The sequence below is a fragment of the Antedon mediterranea genome, chromosome 9 (assembly GCF_964355755.1).
Source record: "Antedon mediterranea chromosome 9, ecAntMedi1.1, whole genome shotgun sequence".
NCBI classification, from domain to species: domain Eukaryota; kingdom Metazoa; phylum Echinodermata; class Crinoidea; order Comatulida; family Antedonidae; genus Antedon; species Antedon mediterranea.
The window spans coordinates 3,060,781-3,083,291 of record NC_092678.1 but is presented as its reverse complement, the minus strand read 5'-3'; the positions used below and the strand labels follow the sequence as shown (position 1 = coordinate 3,083,291).

Genomic DNA, 22,511 nt, shown 5'->3' with positions numbered 1-22,511 from the left:
TGAGCATTATGTATCGGCACAGCTTCATTCACAACATTGGTCATCTGATTCCGCCCAGTAACATTGGACATGGTGGTCAGTGGGTTCGGTCTCTGTGCTGCCCTAGTAACATTGGACATGGTGGTCAGTGGGTTCGGTGTCTGTGCTGCCCTAGTAACAATGTCTATATTATTAATTAGCTTTATCATGTACGTAATGTGGTTATTAATTTTGTGACAAAATCTATTTCGTTGTCCTTTGATTCGATGAAGAAGACAATCATTCATTTACAAACCTTCTGATTTGGCAGCACAGTTGAAATCTACTCAAAGTCTTTGATCCTGAGGGTGGTAAACACCATGGTGTGGCACATACCAACACTCTCCATCCTTTGATAATTCAACTACATGCACCTTCTCAGCAAACCTTCCATATGAGCAATATTCTTGGCACTCCAAAAAAAGTAATAAAAACTTAGAAATCCTGCCTCCATCTTCTGCCTTAATATCTGAGAAGTTATTGACTCTTTGAAGGTATGATTCTGCCAATTTAAACTTTATTTCCATACTGTTTTGTGATGGCTTGTTTGGCTTTAGTGTAGCTTTTCTCTGGTTCCATGCGCATGAAACTTTTCACAAGTTGATTTACCTCCCTTGCCGTCAATTGATCCAGATAATACAGCCTATCTTGATTGTCTAATACTTCCTTTGTAACCAGAGACCACTATTGTTTTGGTTTCCCTTATGCAAAAATTTTATTCCACTGACCTTTGGGGGAGAGAAAGAGGAATGAAAGAAATGTGATTAACACTATAATGAAAGTGAACTTACCAACCCATTTAGTATAGCAGACAGCAATTCAGGATATTTAATTGTATTGGAAGAACACAACATACTGAGTAGTTTTGATTCTTCTGTTAGTGGACAACAGGTGCATCTAGACCATAAAATTGTTTTGACAGAAAGAAGAAATGGGATTTGACAGACGGTGGCTTTTCTCTTTCAATTGACATGGATACAATTTAGTCCATCGACTGAACGAGGAAGAAAGAAGGTGTTAAATAAATGAAAGTTCAGTATCAAATAATTAAGCTCAACACGGTTTATTTAACGATAGGTCAATCAATCCGTCTGATGATCTTGAGAAAATGCCAAAAGGAAGAAGTCCGATCAGAAAGTAACAGTCTGGAGCATCTTGAGAAGATCAAACAAGTAATTGTGGCTAAATATCCAAGCAGGCCTCTTATTAAGAAAATGGACGGGTTACATCCAAAACCAATTGAGCGATGCAGAAGTAAATATTCAGATTGGAGTGCCTTTGAGCAATGGCATGCTAGAAACACTAAAAGCAGCCAAGCTAAAAACTCCAGCAATGGACATAAACAGTTAAAAATAAAATTTAACATATTAAATAAGAATCACTATCATCAAGGTATAGCCATTGGTTACTACTTTATTCAGAGGTATACTTTCGCCGTCTTTTCAAGAAAAACACTTGCCGTTTCGAAGTTAGAAAAAGTCACAAAATACATAATTTTTAAAGGAAGTCAAATTTTGAACACTACCATTAACAAGACTCATAATTAATAATTATGTTATTGTATTAACTAATAGTCAGACCGATATGATTTTTTAGACAACTGGCCTAGGATATAAAAGTGACATTTTGATGAAGGCATTCAACTATACTGTCAACAAAACACATGGTATAAAAGACAATTACGCAAGTTTTTGTTGCTTTGGTTTTTTTTTTATTTTTTAACCATTTGAATTGACTTAATTGATTCGTTATTTTTGACTATTTTGCATTTCATTGGCAACATGTTAGTAAATTCTTCAGTAGTTTAACGATTGGAAAACATTTACATCGCAGACTAAAATCTCATCATTTTCTGTAAGGAGATTAATTTTTCTGTGGAAAGAAAAGAAACTTGTGTAAGTTAAGTGAATTTTGTTTCGTCTAAATCTGTGCTATTTGATTAAGTTATTTACATGTTTATGTTTTTCTGAATTTATATACTTACGGTTCTGGATCAATTTCTTCATCCTCAGCCGTGATGGTCAATTGATACCCTTTTTTCAGCCTGTGTGACGAAAATGAAAGAGAAACGTTTTTCTTTGTCATCTTGTAGGCATATTAATTGATTTAAGAAGGCGAGAGAAGCTGTAAAGATTTGCTCAAATAGCTGGATATAGATAGAACTTATATTGAAACTTTGGCTTTTGGCAACAATTGGCTACATGGAACCAAAATCATTATGCTGTAACAGTAATATGTGATTTTGAATACATTTTTGAAAACTAAGTTCTTACGTTTGTGGTTGTCAAATCCAAAGACTTGACTTGTTGAGCGTCATTGTAGACCTCAATCTCAACGTTAGTTAGAGTGACGGTGTGTCCGATGTTTGCATCGGTAATAGCCTCGCAATGAGTTCCCCACAGTTTCCATTTTTTGACGGTCTATCATCGCCGTTTACTAGAAAGTCTCTTCCAACCTATTTTTTTTTACTGTATGTTTAATCATTCTTACGAATATACCTTTGGAGATTTTGAGCTGTAGGCCTATATTTGATGAGAGCGTTGTCTCATAAACGTCAAAATGTTCGTCCATGGTATAGGAAAAGAATTGTTTTCACGTGTAAAGTTAGATTCAAAAGAACGTAAACACTACCGTATTATTGTTGTCGTACACAAGATTTCTACGTAATGTTAACCTATTAGGCTTACAGGTTACAGCAGTAACTGAGACATTTTAAAATATTAAAGTTACACAGATTTTTTATGGATTTACTTTTCAATGTTCGATTGATTAAACGGCTTGTATATTTCAAACAAGAGACACTTACACATCTTTCAGTTCAAATCCAACAGACGAACGAGAGTACTCTTTGCAACTTGCCTTTAGATTATATCACGCATATCGGTACCTGTGTACCTAAAAATCACGATGATATTGTTTTGAATACATACATTTTTCCTAAGTACGTTCATAGACGCTTTTGTTATTATAATGCAAACTTTATTATACAAGTGGTTGCGTTGTTGCTTCCAATTCGGTCCCATCATGCATCGCGAACGGTATTTGCAGTAAACCTTACTGCACGATGGTATAGGGCTGTATAACTGCACAAACAAGTTTCTTGCAAATGCGGAATTTAATTGTTCTCCGACTTGATCCGATTTACAAAGATATGCCTGGATAACATGTGCAGCTATAGCTATACACTATATCAATTACTACTGTTTTAAAGCTTTAGGCTTCTAAGTAAGCCTTGGTACATCTACCACTTCTATAGCTAGGCCAGCTTAGGCTTCTAAATAAGCCTTTTATGCTTGCTAGGTCCTTACCCAACAAGCCTAACTATCCAACTGCCAGCCACAGCCCGAGCAAGCTATGCCCTCATTAGCATAACCCATATGGTTGGTCACCTGTTCACTTGACACCCTTCAGTGAACACAAGCACAGTATACCTAGCTTGGATTTGGCACTTACATACCCACCCACCCACAATTGCGCATTGCACAATTCTACATACAATTACTGTACAATGAAAGTGTAAAATCCAGGCCTATAATACAAATTATCCATCAACTTATTGACCATAAAGTTAAACAACACTGTATATAAATAGCAACAAAAATAAAGTTAAAGATAAAATCCATTTAAAGTTTCTTAAGTTTTCTGTGTTTCCTTCTTTTGTTTTGTTCAATTCAGAATAATATAGACAACGCTTCGGATTACTTTTCCGGATCATCATTGTCCAACAGCAAACATAGTTTACTCACAGGCCTTGTCAGGATACTTGCATGTGTCTTTACCTTTACTTGCCGAACAAACCCATCCTTGTTTGGTAATGTCTCCACAACTTTACCCATTGGCCACACATTTCTTGGGGTGTTCTCACTTATCAGTAAAACAATATCTCAAATTTTATCATTTCTTCTTGGAGATTGGAGAACCACTTTTGTCTTCTTTGTAACAGCGGAAGATATTCACTATTCTATGCCTGGATAACATGTGCAGCTATAGCTATACACTATATCAATTACTACTGTACTAAAGCTTTAGGCTTCTAAGTAAGCCTTGGTACATCTACCACTTCTATAGCTAGGCCAGCTTAAGCTTCTAAATAAGCCTTTTGTGCTTGCTAGGTCCTTACCCAACAAGCCTAACTATCCAACTGCCAGCCACAGCCCGAGCAAGCTATGCCTTCATTAGCATAACCCATATGGTTGGTCACCTGTTCACTTGACACCCTTCAGTGAACACAAGCACAGTATACCTAGCTTGGATTTGGCACTTACAGGCTGTAGATAATAACGGTTATTGAACCGTAGAGTAGTAGTAGTACCTTTTGGTAGTTTCACGGAAGCTGTACTTGAAGCTTTCAAGGCTCTACTACTGATAGAAAATACATCGCTGTCAGCTCTCAACTTTCTTGTTGTTGGTCGTAACTTTACCGCATCCTTCCATTCTTATACAAGACAATCAAATAGATTTGTTTTCTCTATTTGTACTTGTCTATAGCTACTTCTGCCTCCTTTCCACCCAATGTTCCATGATATTCATGACATTCTGCTTATACGTACAAAATATAGTTGAGTTGGTTATCAGGTCAATGCATTTTGATTTCTTTTTCTTCTGAGTGTCTCTGTATAACCTATACAAGCCTTCCTCAACGAAGCATTTCCACCCATTGTAGTTTTGAACCATATATAGTTGTGAACTTATGTCACTAACAGGTTAATAACTTGCTAACAAGATTTCTTTACAACAATTCTGTGTAATCTTTTTTTTATCATCTAACATTTTTGCCAACTCTCAAGAAGATCTACAGGTAGTGATTCATCCCAACTAAGTTTCTGTTTAAGCTCTTGTACTATAACTTTTGCCTTCAAGTGAACGGGCAAACGTATCCATGTGGATCATAGATTAAACTAACAAGACTAAGCAATCATCATCTCATTTAAGCGGTTTCTTTATCTGTAATTTCATATCCCATTGTACAGTACACCTCTCTGTCAGCAAGGTTTTATTATTCAAATCTAAACCTTTGACTTCCTTAGCACATTCATCATCTGGTATGGAGTAAATCACAGTGGTATCGTTGCTAATCCATTTTGTTAACCTAAAAACACCTTTATCCACCGAAATTTAACAATCATCCAGAACACTCTGGATAGTATCAACGTGAAAACTGTCTCTATTTTCCTCTGTAATAATAATACATGCACAGCAACTTTGACTCCAGGTTCCACCAAAGAGATCTTTAAATATCTATCGTAAAATCAAAGAAGGTATAATTTATAATTTTGTAAAATGCTTTTATATTTACCTTTATTTAATATATAGTTGTAGCTTTTCTCGATAATTGCTTCTGTTTTCAGGATATTCTATTCTGAAAAGGTTAAATATAACAGGGTCACTATTGTCAATGAATGTTATATAAAACACTTCTTGCCTTTTGCGAGGTGTAATGGATATATGTCCTGTTGAATGACCATCACTACAATGTTCTTGCTGACCAATGATCACTCAAGTGCCTTATTAGAAAAACGAGATTATCATAAAGTCCAAGCTCGGTAGGTAGATCAGCCATAAATTGATCTTCCATCTTGTGATTCATTTTCCTGCATTTCACCATCTAAATATAACAGTTTTCGCTAATTTAGGAACTTCTATAATCCAATATCTTGCTCTCACTTTGCCAGCTGTAACTGCAACTTCATTATGTCCTTGTTCATGCATTGGACAAGTTATAAGATATGATAGACAATGTTCTTTCAGCAGAAGAACTGGGCGTTTACTATCGTAGGCAATTTTATTTTCTGCACCACCAGCTCTACCCCCAACGTAAATTCTTCAAAGGAGCTTAACCTTTTGAATTCTCCCTTCTTTCTGTACACGACTGTAGCGAATGCTGCGATTTTCGAATCTAAAACCTTTCTGACTCCTCCATTTATTAGGGTGTAAGCGGTCCTTCAGTGAACACAAGCTCAATTTTCTGTTTAGAACGCATGTTCCTCACAACTCACAGCCATTGATACTGATGGAGCTTGGTCGATTTCAGGTTTAACACAGACCGGTTGAGTATTGTTGATTGATTGAGTTTTTGACCACTTCACTTGTTCTCGGAATGTTCTGCATTTGTGAACGTCCATTCGGGTTGTAGCTGAGCATTATGTATCGGCACAGCTTCATTCACAACATTGGTCATCTGATTCCGCCCAGTAACATTGGACATGGTGGTCAGTGGGTTCGGTCTCTGTGCTGCCCTAGTAACATTGGACATGGTGGTCAGTGGGTTCGGTGTCTGTGCTGCCCTAGTAACAATGTCTATATTATTAATTAGCTTTATCATGTACGTAATGTGGTTATTAATTTTGTTACAAAATCTATTTCGTTGTCCTTTGATTCGATGAAGAAGACAATCATTCATTTACAAACCTTCTGATTTGGCAGCACAGTTGAAATCTACTCAAAGTCTTTGATCCTGAGGGTGGTAAACACCATGGTGTGGCACATACCAACACTCTCCATCCTTTGATAATTCAACTACATGCACCTTCTCAGCAAACCTTCCATATGAGCAATATTCTTGGCACTCCAAAAAAAGTAATAAAAACTTAGAAATCCTGCCTCCATCTTCTGCCTTAATATCTGAGAAGTTATTGACTCTTTGAAGGTATGATTCTGCCAATTTAAACTTTATTTCCATACTGTTTTGTGATGGCTTGTTTGGCTTTAGTGTAGCTTTTCTCTGGTTCCATGCGCATGAAACTTTTCACAAGTTGATTTACCTCCCTTGCCGTCAATTGATCCAGATAATACAGCCTATCTTGATTGTCTAATACTTCCTTTGTAACCAGAGACCACTATTGTTTTGGTTTCCCTTATGCAAAAATTTTATTCCACTGACCTTTGGGGGAGAGAAAGAGGAATGAAAGAAATGTGATTAACACTATAATGAAAGTGAACTTACCAACCCATTTAGTATAGCAGACAGCAATTCAGGATATTTAATTGTATTGGAAGAACACAACATACTGAGTAGTTTTGATTCTTCTGTTAGTGGACAACAGGTGCATCTAGACCATAAAATTGTTTTGACAGAAAGAAGAAATGGGATTTGACAGACGGTGGCTTTTCTCTTTCAATTGACATGGATACAATTTAGTCCATCGACTGAACGAGGAAGAAAGAAGGTGTTAAATAAATGAAAGTTCAGTATCAAATAATTAAGCTCAACACGGTTTATTTAACGATAGGTCAATCAATCCGTCTGATGATCTTGAGAAAATGCCAAAAGGAAGAAGTCCGATCAGAAAGTAACAGTCTGGAGCATCTTGAGAAGATCAAACAAGTAATTGTGGCTAAATATCCAAGCAGGCCTCTTATTAAGAAAATGGACGGGTTACATCCAAAACCAATTGAGCGATGCAGAAGTAAATATTCAGATTGGAGTGCCTTTGAGCAATGGCATGCTAGAAACACTAAAAGCAGCCAAGCTAAAAACTCCAGCAATGGACATAAACAGTTAAAAATAAAATTTAACATATTAAATAAGAATCACTATCATCAAGGTATAGCCATTGGTTACTACTTTATTCAGAGGTATACTTTCGCCGTCTTTTCAAGAAAAACACTTGCCGTTTCGAAGTTAGAAAAAGTCACAAAATACATAATTTTTAAAGGAAGTCAAATTTTGAACACTACCATTAACAAGACTCATAATTAATAATTATGTTATTGTATTAACTAATAGTCAGACCGATATGATTTTTTAGACAACTGGCCTAGGATATAAAAGTGACATTTTGATGAAGGCATTCAACTATACTGTCAACAAAACACATGGTATAAAAGACAATTACGCAAGTTTTTGTTGCTTTGGTTTTTTTTTTATTTTTTAACCATTTGAATTGACTTAATTGATTCGTTATTTTTGACTATTTTGCATTTCATTGGCAACATGTTAGTAAATTCTTCAGTAGTTTAACGATTGGAAAACATTTACATCGCAGACTAAAATCTCATCATTTTCTGTAAGGAGATTAATTTTTCTGTGGAAAGAAAAGAAACTTGTGTAAGTTAAGTGAATTTTGTTTCGTCTAAATCTGTGCTATTTGATTAAGTTATTTACATGTTTATGTTTTTCTGAATTTATATACTTACGGTTCTGGATCAATTTCTTCATCCTCAGCCGTGATGGTCAATTGATACCCTTTTTTCAGCCTGTGTGACGAAAATGAAAGAGAAACGTTTTTCTTTGTCATCTTGTAGGCATATTAATTGATTTAAGAAGGCGAGAGAAGCTGTAAAGATTTGCTCAAATAGCTGGATATAGATAGAACTTATATTGAAACTTTGGCTTTTGGCAACAATTGGCTACATGGAACCAAAATCATTATGCTGTAACAGTAATATGTGATTTTGAATACATTTTTGAAAACTAAGTTCTTACGTTTGTGGTTGTCAAATCCAAAGACTTGACTTGTTGAGCGTCATTGTAGACCTCAATCTCAACGTTAGTTAGAGTGACGGTGTGTCCGATGTTTGCATCGGTAATAGCCTCGCAATGAGTTCCCCACAGTTTCCATTTTTTGACGGTCTATCATCGCCGTTTACTAGAAAGTCTCTTCCAACCTATTTTTTTTTACTGTATGTTTAATCATTCTTACGAATATACCTTTGGAGATTTTGAGCTGTAGGCCTATATTTGATGAGAGCGTTGTCTCATAAACGTCAAAATGTTCGTCCATGGTATAGGAAAAGAATTGTTTTCACGTGTAAAGTTAGATTCAAAAGAACGTAAACACTACCGTATTATTGTTGTCGTACACAAGATTTCTACGTAATGTTAACCTATTAGGCTTACAGGTTACAGCAGTAACTGAGACATTTTAAAATATTAAAGTTACACAGATTTTTTATGGATTTACTTTTCAATGTTCGATTGATTAAACGGCTTGTATATTTCAAACAAGAGACACTTACACATCTTTCAGTTCAAATCCAACAGACGAACGAGAGTACTCTTTGCAACTTGCCTTTAGATTATATCACGCATATCGGTACCTGTGTACCTAAAAATCACGATGATATTGTTTTGAATACATACATTTTTCCTAAGTACGTTCATAGACGCTTTTGTTATTATAATGCAAACTTTATTATACAAGTGGTTGCGTTGTTGCTTCCAATTCGGTCCCATCATGCATCGCGAACGGTATTTGCAGTAAACCTTACTGCACGATGGTATAGGGCTGTATAACTGCACAAACAAGTTTCTTGCAAATGCGGAATTTAATTGTTCTCCGACTTGATCCGATTTACAAAGATATGCCTGGATAACATGTGCAGCTATAGCTATACACTATATCAATTACTACTGTTTTAAAGCTTTAGGCTTCTAAGTAAGCCTTGGTACATCTACCACTTCTATAGCTAGGCCAGCTTAGGCTTCTAAATAAGCCTTTTATGCTTGCTAGGTCCTTACCCAACAAGCCTAACTATCCAACTGCCAGCCACAGCCCGAGCAAGCTATGCCCTCATTAGCATAACCCATATGGTTGGTCACCTGTTCACTTGACACCCTTCAGTGAACACAAGCACAGTATACCTAGCTTGGATTTGGCACTTACATACCCACCCACCCACAATTGCGCATTGCACAATTCTACATACAATTACTGTACAATGAAAGTGTAAAATCCAGGCCTATAATACAAATTATCCATCAACTTATTGACCATAAAGTTAAACAACACTGTATATAAATAGCAACAAAAATAAAGTTAAAGATAAAATCCATTTAAAGTTTCTTAAGTTTTCTGTGTTTCCTTCTTTTGTTTTGTTCAATTCAGAATAATATAGACAACGCTTCGGATTACTTTTCCGGATCATCATTGTCCAACAGCAAACATAGTTTACTCACAGGCCTTGTCAGGATACTTGCATGTGTCTTTACCTTTACTTGCCGAACAAACCCATCCTTGTTTGGTAATGTCTCCACAACTTTACCCATTGGCCACACATTTCTTGGGGTGTTCTCACTTATCAGTAAAACAATATCTCAAATTTTATCATTTCTTCTTGGAGATTGGAGAACCACTTTTGTCTTCTTTGTAACAGCGGAAGATATTCACTATTCTATGCCTGGATAACATGTGCAGCTATAGCTATACACTATATCAATTACTACTGTACTAAAGCTTTAGGCTTCTAAGTAAGCCTTGGTACATCTACCACTTCTATAGCTAGGCCAGCTTAAGCTTCTAAATAAGCCTTTTGTGCTTGCTAGGTCCTTACCCAACAAGCCTAACTATCCAACTGCCAGCCACAGCCCGAGCAAGCTATGCCTTCATTAGCATAACCCATATGGTTGGTCACCTGTTCACTTGACACCCTTCAGTGAACACAAGCACAGTATACCTAGCTTGGATTTGGCACTTACAGGCTGTAGATAATAACGGTTATTGAACCGTAGAGTAGTAGTAGTACCTTTTGGTAGTTTCACGGAAGCTGTACTTGAAGCTTTCAAGGCTCTACTACTGATAGAAAATACATCGCTGTCAGCTCTCAACTTTCTTGTTGTTGGTCGTAACTTTACCGCATCCTTCCATTCTTATACAAGACAATCAAATAGATTTGTTTTCTCTATTTGTACTTGTCTATAGCTACTTCTGCCTCCTTTCCACCCAATGTTCCATGATATTCATGACATTCTGCTTATACGTACAAAATATAGTTGAGTTGGTTATCAGGTCAATGCATTTTGATTTCTTTTTCTTCTGAGTGTCTCTGTATAACCTATACAAGCCTTCCTCAACGAAGCATTTCCACCCATTGTAGTTTTGAACCATATATAGTTGTGAACTTATGTCACTAACAGGTTAATAACTTGCTAACAAGATTTCTTTACAACAATTCTGTGTAATCTTTTTTTTATCATCTAACATTTTTGCCAACTCTCAAGAAGAACCAGAGGTAGTGATTCATCCCAACTAAGTTTCTGTTTAAGCTCTTGTACTATAACTTTTGCCTTCAAGTGAACGGGCAAACGTATCCATGTGGATCATAGATTAAACTAACAAGACTAAGCAATCATCATCTCATTTAAGCGGTTTCTTTATCTGTAATTTCATATCCAAGGGAATTTAATTCCACATCCCATTGTACAGTACACCTCTCTGTCAGCAAGGTTTCATTATTCAAATCTAAACCTTTGACTTCCTTAGCACATTCATCGTCTGGTATGGAGTCAATCACAGTGGGATCGTTGCTAATCCGTTTTGTTAATCTAAAAACACCTTTATCCACCGAAATTTAACAATCATCCAGAACACTCTGGATAGTATCAACGTGAAAACTGTCTCTATTTTCCTCTGTAATAATAATACATGCACAGCAACTTGGACTCCAGGTTCCACCAAAGAGATGTTTAAATATCTATCGTAAAATCAAAGAAGGTATACTTTATAATTTTGTAAAATGCTTTTATATTTACCTTTATTTAAACACTCCAATAAATCGAGAAAATATATAGTTGTAGCTTTTCTCGATAATTGCTTCTTTTTCAGGATATTCTATTCTGAAAAGGTTAAATATAACAGGGTCACTATTGTCAATGAATGTTATATAAAACACTTCTTGCCTTTTGAGAGGTGTAATGGATATATGTCCTGTTGAATGACCATCACTACAATGTTCTTGCTGACCAATGATCACTCAAGTGCCTTATTAGAAAAATGAGATTATCATAAAGTCCAAGCTCAGTAGGTAGATCAGCCATAAATTGATCTTCCATCTTGTGATTCATTTTCCTGCATTTCACCATCTAAATATAACAGTTTTCGCTAATTTAGGAACTTCTATAATCCAATATCTTGCTCTCACTTTGCCAGCTGTAACTGCAACTTCATTATGTCCTTGTTCATGCATTTGAACAAGTAATTGTGGCTAAATATCCAAGCAGGCCTCTTATTAAGAAAATGGACGGGTTACATCCAAAACCAATTGAGCGATGCAGAAGTAAATATTCAGATTGGAGTGCCTTTGAGCAATGGCATGCTAGAAACACTAAAAGCAGCCAAGCTAAAAACTCCAGCAATGGACATAAACAGTTAAAAATAAAATTTAACATATTAATTAACAATCACTATCATCAAGGTATAGCCATTGGTTACTACTTTATTCAGAGGTATACTTTCGCCGTCTTTTCAAGAAAAACACTTGCCGTTTCGAAGTTAGAAACCGTCACAAAATACATAATTTTTAAAGGAAGTACTGTCAACAAAACACATGGTATAAAAGACAATTACGCAAGTTTTTGTTGCTTTGGTTTTTTTTTTATTTTTCAACCATTTGAATTGACTTAATTGATTCGTTATTTTTTACTATTTTGCATTTTATTGGCAACATGTTAGTAAATTCTTCAGTAGTTTAACGATTGGAAAACATTTACATCGCAGACTAACATCTCATCTTTTTCTGTAAGGAGATTAATTTTTCTGTGGAAAGAAAAGAAACTTTTGTAAGTTAAGTGAATTTTGTTTTGTCTAAATCTGTGCTATTTGATTAAGTTATTTACATGTTGATGTTTTTCTGAATTTATATACTTACGGTTCTGGATCAATTTCTTCATCCTCAGCCGTGATGGTCAATTGATACCTTTTTTCAGCCTGTGTGACGAAAATGAAAGAGAGAAACGTTTTTCTTTGTCATCTTGTAGGCATATTAATTGTTTTAAGAAGGTGAGAGAAGCTGTAAAGCTCAAATAGCTGGATATAGATAGAACTTATCTTGAATTTTGGCTTTTGGCAACAATTGGCTACAGGGAATCAAAATCATTATGCTGTAACAGTAATATGTGATTTTGAATACATTTTTGAAAACTAAGTTCCAAAGACTTGACTTGTTGAGCGTCATTGTAGACCACAATCTCAACGTTAGTTAGAGTGACGGTGTGTCCGATGTTTGCATCTGTAATAGCCTCGCAATGAGTTCCCCACAGCTTCCATTTTTTGACGGTCCATCATCGCCGTTTACTAGAAAGTCTCTTCCAACCTATTTTTTTTACTGTATGTTTAATCATTCTTACGAATATTCCTTTGGAGATTTTGTGCTGTAGGCCTATATTTGATGAGAGCGTTGTCTCATAAACGTCAAAATGTTCGTCCATGGTATAGGAAAACAATTTTTTTCACGTGTAAAGTTAGATTCAAAAGAACATAAACACTACCGTATTATTGTTGTCATACACAAGATTTCTACGTAATGTTAACTTATTAGGCCTACAGGTTACAGCAGTAACTAAGACATTTTAAAATATTAAAGTTACACAGATTTTTTATGGATTTACTTTTAAATGTTCGATTGATTAAACGGCTTGTATATTTCAAACAAGAGACACTTACTCATCTTTCAGTTCAAATCCAACAGACGAACAAGAGCACGCTTTGCAACTTGCTTTTAGATTATATCACGCATATCGGTATATCGGCACCTGTGTACCTAAAAATCACGATGATATTGTTTTCAATACATACATTTTTCCTAAGTACGTTCATAGACGCTTTTGTTATTATAATGCAAACTTTATTATACAAGTGGTTGCGTTGTTGCTTCCAATTCGGTCCCATCATGCATCGCGAACGGTATTTGCAGTAAACCTTACTGCACGATGGTATAGGGCTGTATAACTGCACAAACAAGTTTCTTGCAAATGCGGAATTTAATTGTTCTCCGACTTGATCCGATTTACAAAGATATGCCTGGATAACATGTGCAGCTATAGCTATACACTATATCAATTACTACTGTTTTAAAGCTTTAGGCTTCTAAGTAAGCCTTGGTACATCTACCACTTCTATAGCTAGGCCAGCTTAAGCTTCTAAATAAGCCTTTTGTGCTTGCTAGGTCCTTACCCAACAAGCCTAACTATCCAACTGCCAGCCACAGCCCGAGCAAGCTATGCCTTCATTAGCATAACCCATATGATTGGTCACCTGTTCACTTGACACCCTTCAGTGAACACAAGCACAGTATACCTAGCTTGGATTTGGCACTTACAGGCTGTAGATAATAACGGTTATTGAACCGTAGAGTAGTAGTAGTACCTTTTGGTAGTTTCACGGAAGCTGTACTTGAAGCTTTCAAGGCTCTACTACTGATAGAAAATACATCGCTGTCAGCTCTCAACTTTCTTGTTGTTGGTCGTAACTTTACTGCATCCTTCCATTATACAAGACAATCAAATTGTTTTGTTTTCTCTATTTGTACTCGTCTGTAGCTACTTCTGCCTCCTTTCCAGCCAATGTTCCATGATATTTATGACATTTCTGCTTATACGTATAAAATATAGTTGAGTTTGTTATCAGGTCAATGCATTTTGATTTCTTTTTCTTCTGAGTGTCTCTGTATAACCTATTCAAGCCTTCCTCAACAAAGCATTTCCACCCATTGTAGATTTGAACCATATATAGTTGTGAACTTATGTCACTAACAGGTTAATATACTTGCAAACAAGATTTCTTTACAACAATTCTGTGTAATCTTTTATTATCGTCTAAATTTGTTCACGAACATTTTTGCTAATTTCATATCCAAAGGAATTTAATTCCACATCCCATTGTACAGTACACCTCTCTGTCAGCAAGGTTTTATTATTAAAATCTAAACCTTTGACTTCCTTAGCACATTCATCGTCTGGTATGGAGTCAATCACAGTGGGATCGTTGCTAATCCGTTTTGTTAATCTAAAAACACCTTTAGCAAGAAGACTTTTCAACTCGGTAACCAATTTAATTTCCTTTCCTGGGTTATCCACCGTAATTTAACAATCATCAAGAACACTCTGGATAGTATCAACGCGAAAACTGTCTCTATTTTCCTCTGCCGTTCGGTGTAATACATATGCACAGCAACTGGGAATCCCAAGTTCCACCAAAGAGATGTTTAAATATCTATCGTAACATCAAAGAAGGTAGTATACAGTACTGTTATATTTACCTTTACTTAAACACTCCAATAAATCAAGAAAATACGTGGCTGTAGCTTCTTCTTTCTCCTGATCATTGCTTCCGTTTTCAGAATATTCTATTCTGAAAAGATTGAATATTTGGTATACATCTAACTTTTTGATACTATCTGCTTCAAAGGAGCTTAACATTTTAAATTCTTCCTTCTGTACTCGACTGTGTAGTGAATGCTGCGATTCTTTCTTTCTTTTATTTCAATAACAATGGCCTCCGGCACATTTCACGTAATAAAATCTATATTATATTCGGACATGGTGTCCAGTACCACTGTAATAACTCTTTTAAAATAGTCACAGGCTTTTTAAAATAAACCTTTAATTTAGAAATCTATGATAAGCTATGAATTGCATTGAAAGTGAAAAAAATGGTTAGAAAGGTTATTACAATTAAGATAAATAAAATCTTTTCATTTTGTTCAATCAAAATGTAATTGTGCCAAACACCCAAAAAAATCATGTTTAAATATTTAACGTAAAATCATAAAGAAGGTATACTTTTATAATTTTGTAAAATGCTTTTATATTTACATATACTTAAACACTTGGGTGTAGCTTCTTCTTTCTCTCAGTCATTCATTGCTTCCGTTTTCAAAATATTCTATTCTGAAAAGATTGAATACTTTTCAGTCTTATTGGAAAATAATTAAATTCTTGTTGGTCAATTTCAAGTTGGCGTATTCTTTTTGTTGCATTTCTGTTATAGGAATATATGTTTATTACTTACTATAAATCCATAAAATTTAGAAAAAGGTACTGGAACGAGTTTATAATCCCACATTGAATCAAAACATAGACATCTACAGGATAATACAATATTGTAAACTTTTCAGGATATTAATCTTGACATACAACAGTAATACATCTGACTTACCAGTCCTTAATTGCTTTTCAGTTTTTTTCTGAAATAAATATTTTTTTTAAACCCTGTTAATAATGGCACCTCATCTTTATAGTTACATTAAAAGCCTTGTAGTGTCGAAGCATTGTCAATTTTAAACCGTGCACAGTTTGAACTGGACACATTATAATTAAAATTTAAAAGAGAAACAAATCCTATTCTAAAATTTCAGTGGTATTTCATTTCTTTTTTTAACTTCCTAGGCCTATATGTGGTTAAGGTTGTGTAGCATTCCTTATACTTTTACAGAACGAAATTAAAAAAAATTCAGGGGTTCTTCCACCAAAATCTCAGATATTACCCTATCCACTTATCAACATGCAGAAATAATTTTAAAATATCTTAATTGAACTACTGTACTTATCTTTCAGCATTATTGACTATGAGACTATAATTTTGACAGTCATAAATTAATTGTAGGAAACTGGCAGAAATTACCTGGGTATGTTTTTGAAAATGTCTTCATTCCAAAAATATCCATGCCTTCAACTAGGCTATCCAGTTGCGGCTTTTATTTATACACGAGAAAGTGCTTCAATGCAGTTTTTATGAAGCCATCTCTGTTTCTAAAAAGTCAATGATTTGCCTCACCCAATATCCTCCATTTTCCTTGATCTCCTGAGAATCGATCAAACCCTCCAATTCACACTGGTGGCGTTACTGATCTATTACTTTTTTTATTATTTTCTCTTTCTTATTATGGGACGGTTGGCCGCATTTCTCTGTTGATGCGCCCATTGCATTGCTGTATGGTATTGGTTCGTGGATAAATGCTTCGGCTAGTCGTTTGGCGTTGCCTTCCAGTCTTCCAAGCAGGACTTGGTACTTTCAGTTAGGTTTGGGTATACCTCAATGAGGCTATCTAGAGCCATTTTAAGTATGGCTACTCCTTCTATCTTCCACTGTTGAACATAGGCAGAGGTATAAGTTCCTGTTGTACTGACATCGTGGGTTGTTTTGGTTCTTGGTTTGGTTTGGTTTCGGAGTGTTGGACTTGGTTTGCGATTTGCGGTTGGTCTTCTGAAGATGCTGGTCTGTTGGTTGTAGGTATGTTTGGTTCGGTAAATTCTGTGGCACCATATTTACCTTTACTTAAACACTCCAATAAATCAAGAAAATACACGGTCTTAGTTTCTTCTTTCTCTCGATCATTGCTTCCGTTTTCAGAATGTTTAATTCTGAAAAGGTTGAATACTTGGTATGCATCTAACTTGTTGAAACTATCTGCCATACAAAAAGTCATGAATTCAGTTTAGGTATTGTCACCAATTTTGGTATACTGTATAATAAATAATAACAAGATTTGAACACATATGTTAAACTATAAGCATCGAAAATGAGTATGCCATCCTACGACCTGAAGTATGTTTCAAGTTATTTTGTGTCATAGTAATTTAAGATTATACAATACATTATAATATATGCAGTAGTCTAGCATAGGAAAAATTCAAATCTTTTTAATGATAACGTCAAAATAAAACAAAGATAGCAAATTTCTGTATTAATTCACTACACTTGTCCTCACTATTACTGTACCTCCAATAAAATGATATTGGCAATACAGTAGATGCTAGGTCTTTATCTATGTCTTTGAATTCCCTACAAAATATTTATATTAGATGCTGCTGTCAAACAACAAATGTCTCTTAATAGTGGAATTACCAAACAAAACAACTCTTGTGTAATACCACCTTGCATCAATTCCACGTTCTCCAGCAAATTTGACGTTGAAAATATGACCTGCCTTGATAGAAAATGATTTTAATGTGTCGTTCATAAAATGCTTCATTGAAACAATGTTTTTATTTACACCATTATTTATGGATAATTAAAATGTTCAAGAATTAATTCTTAATAATTGTTTAATAAATAATTAAATTGCCAATTGTCATTTAGAAATAATAATTTGTAATAAGTTATTATAGGCCTGGAAATACAAGAAAGTTGAATAAATTAAATACATACAATGTTTTAAATGAAAAATGGTATATGTACAATAAATTAAATGTTAAATAATGATTTATATATAAATAATTTAGCTAAATAATAAATTTGTACTTGGTGCCTCATAGAAGAATAAATATGCTTTAAATGAAACAAAACTATATGTAGTAGGCCTATAATGTACAATAAATTATGTTAAATAATGATTTATATATAAATAATTTAGCTAAATTAGAAATCCTGTATATATGAATGCACTTGTTTGTTATCAAATAAACATTTTGATGCTCTGAAGATACTCATATTTTGTAGCTCTATTTTGCATACATTTAATATCTGTATAGGCCCCTAATAATACAATTTAACATATTAAATAACAATCACTATCATGTAAGGCATAGCCTTATTGATTACTAGGGCCTACATTGTTAAAGAGGTATACTTTCGCCTTCTTTTCAAAAACAACAAACACATAAGCCCAACTAAACATGTTTATTTCTTAGGACTAAATGTGTAGAAGTGGGTATGTATCTGTACACATTTGGTTGCTATGTTATTTGTTGATACACCAGCTTTCGTATTCCCGCCTGTTTTCAGCACGTGGACTGGTGGTGTAACGGACGTCGGTTCTTTAATCGCTGGTAGATATTCAACATTCTGAAGTTGCTTGTGAAATAAATGAACAACATTTCTCACATCTGCCTCTGAAAGATTAATTTACCTTTATGGTAAAAGACAAAGTAGGCCTAATTTCTATGAAAAACGAGATGTTTAAACAGAGTAGGTAGATCCCTTAAAGCGTCACACATGCTTTTCTTACCCTCATCTGGTGGATCCGTTACTGGACACAAATCAATGGTTTCAAAAATCAGTTTACCCACAATTCTCTTTGCTAATCCCTACAAAAAATAAACAATAAAAGATGCTTTTACTTTGAAGAAACTGCACTACTTTGTACTATATTATATTTTGAGAGAACTAAAATAATAGAGTTAGAAAAGTAATCTTTTATTGGTCTTTTATTTACTAGTTTTCTTATTTTTCGTAGTATCTGTATGATTTGCGCCAACGTCGTCTCTATTATATTTTGTCGGACTTGCTCCGTTCTAAGTTTCTGTAGTTCTTGATTGGTAGTTTCCATCTCCTGCAGCCGTTGCTCTAACTCGGTCAATAGGTCAGTTTCCATCTGTAATGATTCATAACAAGAAAGTGAGTTGGTGGCGTAATCATCAAAGCTATCAATACGTGACGGTGTGGAAAGTGTCGTTCAAGTCCATGTTGGAAAGACCTGTATTAAGTAATAAATGAAATACAATATTCATTACTTGTTTAAATCTCTGTTTGATCATCTTGCTGTTTTCTTCAGATTCAATCACTCTTTGTTTTAATATCGCCACTTTGGCGCCATCGTAAGAATTCGTTGACCACTTCTTCATCGACCCCTCCTTCATCATTGGCTCCTCCTTCTTTGACCACTCGATCATTGACTCTTCTTTCGTTGACCACTTCACCATTGACTCCTCGTCAGAATCTACATGTAACAAAACGTTAAACTTTCTTATAGACCTACAAAATGTATGACGTAATAGTGGGATACATATTTTCTATTTTGTTGGTGGATTTTATTATTGTAACGTTAATGACATAGTAATTTTTATTTTAGAAAAGTTAAATTATATCTGAAACATTAGTACATAATTTGTTTGTTGACATACACAATTACGTCATCAAACACTTGATTGACACGTGTACCCTACAGTCCCCGTTAACATGAACCTGTGATCTCAAGTTTTTTTTTTATTGAGAAGAAGTTTATTTCACTTTCTTTAATTTTCCTCTCCTAGGAATATCAATTTTATTTCAAAACAAACATGATAATTATTCTCACCAGGGGTTTGAGATTGTCATGTTATTGTCGTCATTGTAACTGATGTTTTGGAATTGGAACTTAGCGGGCATTGACAATCTAATATTTACAAAGTACTAGGAGCACCAGTCGACGACGTTAAAATAGTTTGTAAATTAGATAATTGTTTTTCACACTGTTGTTTTCTGAGAATCTATGGTAGATCAAATTGCGAAACACTAGTCAGTTGTAAACACATATTCTATCTATTAAATTCAATCTTAAATGTTTGGTGTCATGGCAAGTCTCCAACTTAGTGTGAGAGCTGTTGATGATTTAGAGTTTTATTAATCTAAGTTATAATTTAGTAATTGTAAGTTTGTAGCCCTGAAGTTGGGAAAATATGTTGTTTTCCGGTTATTTGTTACAAGTTAGCACAACTATTTCAATATATTTCTATGGATTTTGCATCAATAAATTGCTAATGATTGACAGTACTTTTTTCTCGAGATGATTGCATCCCAATCCCATCCCTTGATATTTCTAAATTTATACATTTAAAGGAACTTACCACTGTGACTTAATCTACTGTCCACACTACCCTTATTATAATCACCTGATTGTAACGAAATACCATCTTCTATAACGCTGTCACAATTTAAGTCGGTCTGAACGGAAATTGAGCTAAAAGAATAAATTCCAATAAAATGTAATATTAATTTTTTAAAGAAAATGGTAAAATATTATTATTTTCAGTATCTTATCAATTAAAGATCTGTGCAGATCTTAAAGTAAGTATGTGGGGATGGTGTATGTGGAAATAAATAAAGAATTGAATTGACTATAGTAATCAAATTACATTTAGTTAAATCGATATCAACATAAATTGCTTGGTAACTTTGAAAATTATATGTATGATGTGTTTCATTAAATCAAAACAATGTGGAGGAGGCGAAACGAATAACTCTTTCTTTAATTAATTTAATATGTAATAGACTAATATTGTTTAAAAAATTTCACTTTGCATGTGTGACCCACTAACACTCAAGTACGCAAGATTGTTGGAAATTACTTATTCAATAAAGTAGTTTCAACTGAGAAAACACATTTTCGAGGCGTTTTCTTAGCTGTTATAACAACAAAAGCACTTAATGTACTGATTTTCACGAATATAATCTTCCAAAACAAATGTTTTCTTCAGCCTCAATAACCAACAACAAGAAGTTCGCCACCGGGTCCGGCTGCTCAGCGTGTTAGCACGGCGGCTTGGTCAATAACCTTTGTACTGAGTGCTTACGGGAAATTATTGTAGTATGAATGATAACATATCCCTGCATTGTGTTGGACCTTTAATCCTTGGCATTAGTTAATAAGTTGATTCCCAGTGATTTCTTAATTCATAATTCTGTACTGTTATTTGACCCATTTCGTTTATCTTGGAAATTATTATTAATTTCACATGCTCATAATTGAAAATATCGATTCCGAGAACAGGTGTATCAAAATATCCAAAAGTTATTAATAGGATTTTATGAACATTTCATTAATATAATTGATAGCACTTTTTTAGATTCTACGTCCTGTATACATATTATATTTAAATTCAAAGTACTGTAAATTATAAGAAGAAATAATTTTCTTTCTATTATTACAAAATAATACCAAAATAATTTGTTTTCCTTACCTGACAGCGCTTTTCAACCTTTTTTCAAGGTGTTTAACTTGCGTCAAAGCGATCTTCAGTGCGTCTCGCGCGCATTGAAGCTGTACGCGCATTGTGTTCTGGTTTGACATCAATGTCTGTCGACTCTTTTCAGTTTCTTCCATCTGTACTTTGGCCAACGCAAGGTCTGACGTCAACTCTTGTGAATGACGTAACACTGCTTTCTCAATCTGCTGATTACGAGTATGTTTAATTTCGTCAAGTTCTTTACATAATCTGGAGAACTGTCCAATCCTAGTATCTTCTTGGACATGTCCGTTTCCTTGGGCTAGTTTGGTCAGTGCAACTTGGAGAGCAAGAGTTCGTGCGTCACTTGCCTGCAGAGCAAGACGCATATCTTCCACTACTTCTCTCAGTGCTTCGTTCTCTTTGCTCATATTTCTGTACTGTTCTGTCAGTTCTTGGTGCTCCTCAAAAAGCGAATGTTTGCTAACAATAGAAGGAGTGTCGTTAATGCGATCATATCCAAATTTAGTAAGTAACGATTCATATATTTCTGACATTGGTTTAGTTTGGTAGCACTCACTACACATATTCTTTACAGTAATTCCATTTCTGTTTGGAATATCTACTTCAACGTTTATCATCTCTACATTTTGTCTCCAATTATGGCTTGGTTGCGAAAACTCACTCAGTTGTGATTTAGACATGAAATGATCGACCAAACGACTATGAAACTGCTTAAAAGGTACATCAATAGTACCATTTTCAATAATGTCCTGGGTTTTTATTATTTTCAATATTTTACACAAAATATCGAAGTCGTCTTTGTTGATGACGCCAGTGTTGTTGAAATCAAGATGATGAAATATTTGCTTGATGTATTGGTCTATGCCAGTTGCTAGGACGACTACCTCATTCGCTGGAGATTCATCAGCAAGGCCTACCGTATGCATAGGACAGTTCACTGACAATCAATTGCGACGAACGCCTTGCGGGTAAAGTGGTAGGTTTTGACATCTTAAAACAACCGACGTTATTCAACACTGTGGCCGTTTGTCGTAAACAAAAATCATCAATTAAAACACAAAATGCAAAGTTTATTGCACACAGAAAGTCAAATTTAATTTCTTCCAAACAA

The 22,511-nt window shown here is 34.7% G+C and overlaps 1 pseudogene; it reads right to left on the bottom strand.

Annotated features, from left to right (window-relative positions):
* Positions 1-12,415: 12,415 nt before the first annotated feature.
* LOC140059361 (uncharacterized) lies at positions 12,416-22,390 on the bottom strand (annotated as a pseudogene).
* Between the last annotated feature and the right edge of the window lie 121 nt (positions 22,391-22,511).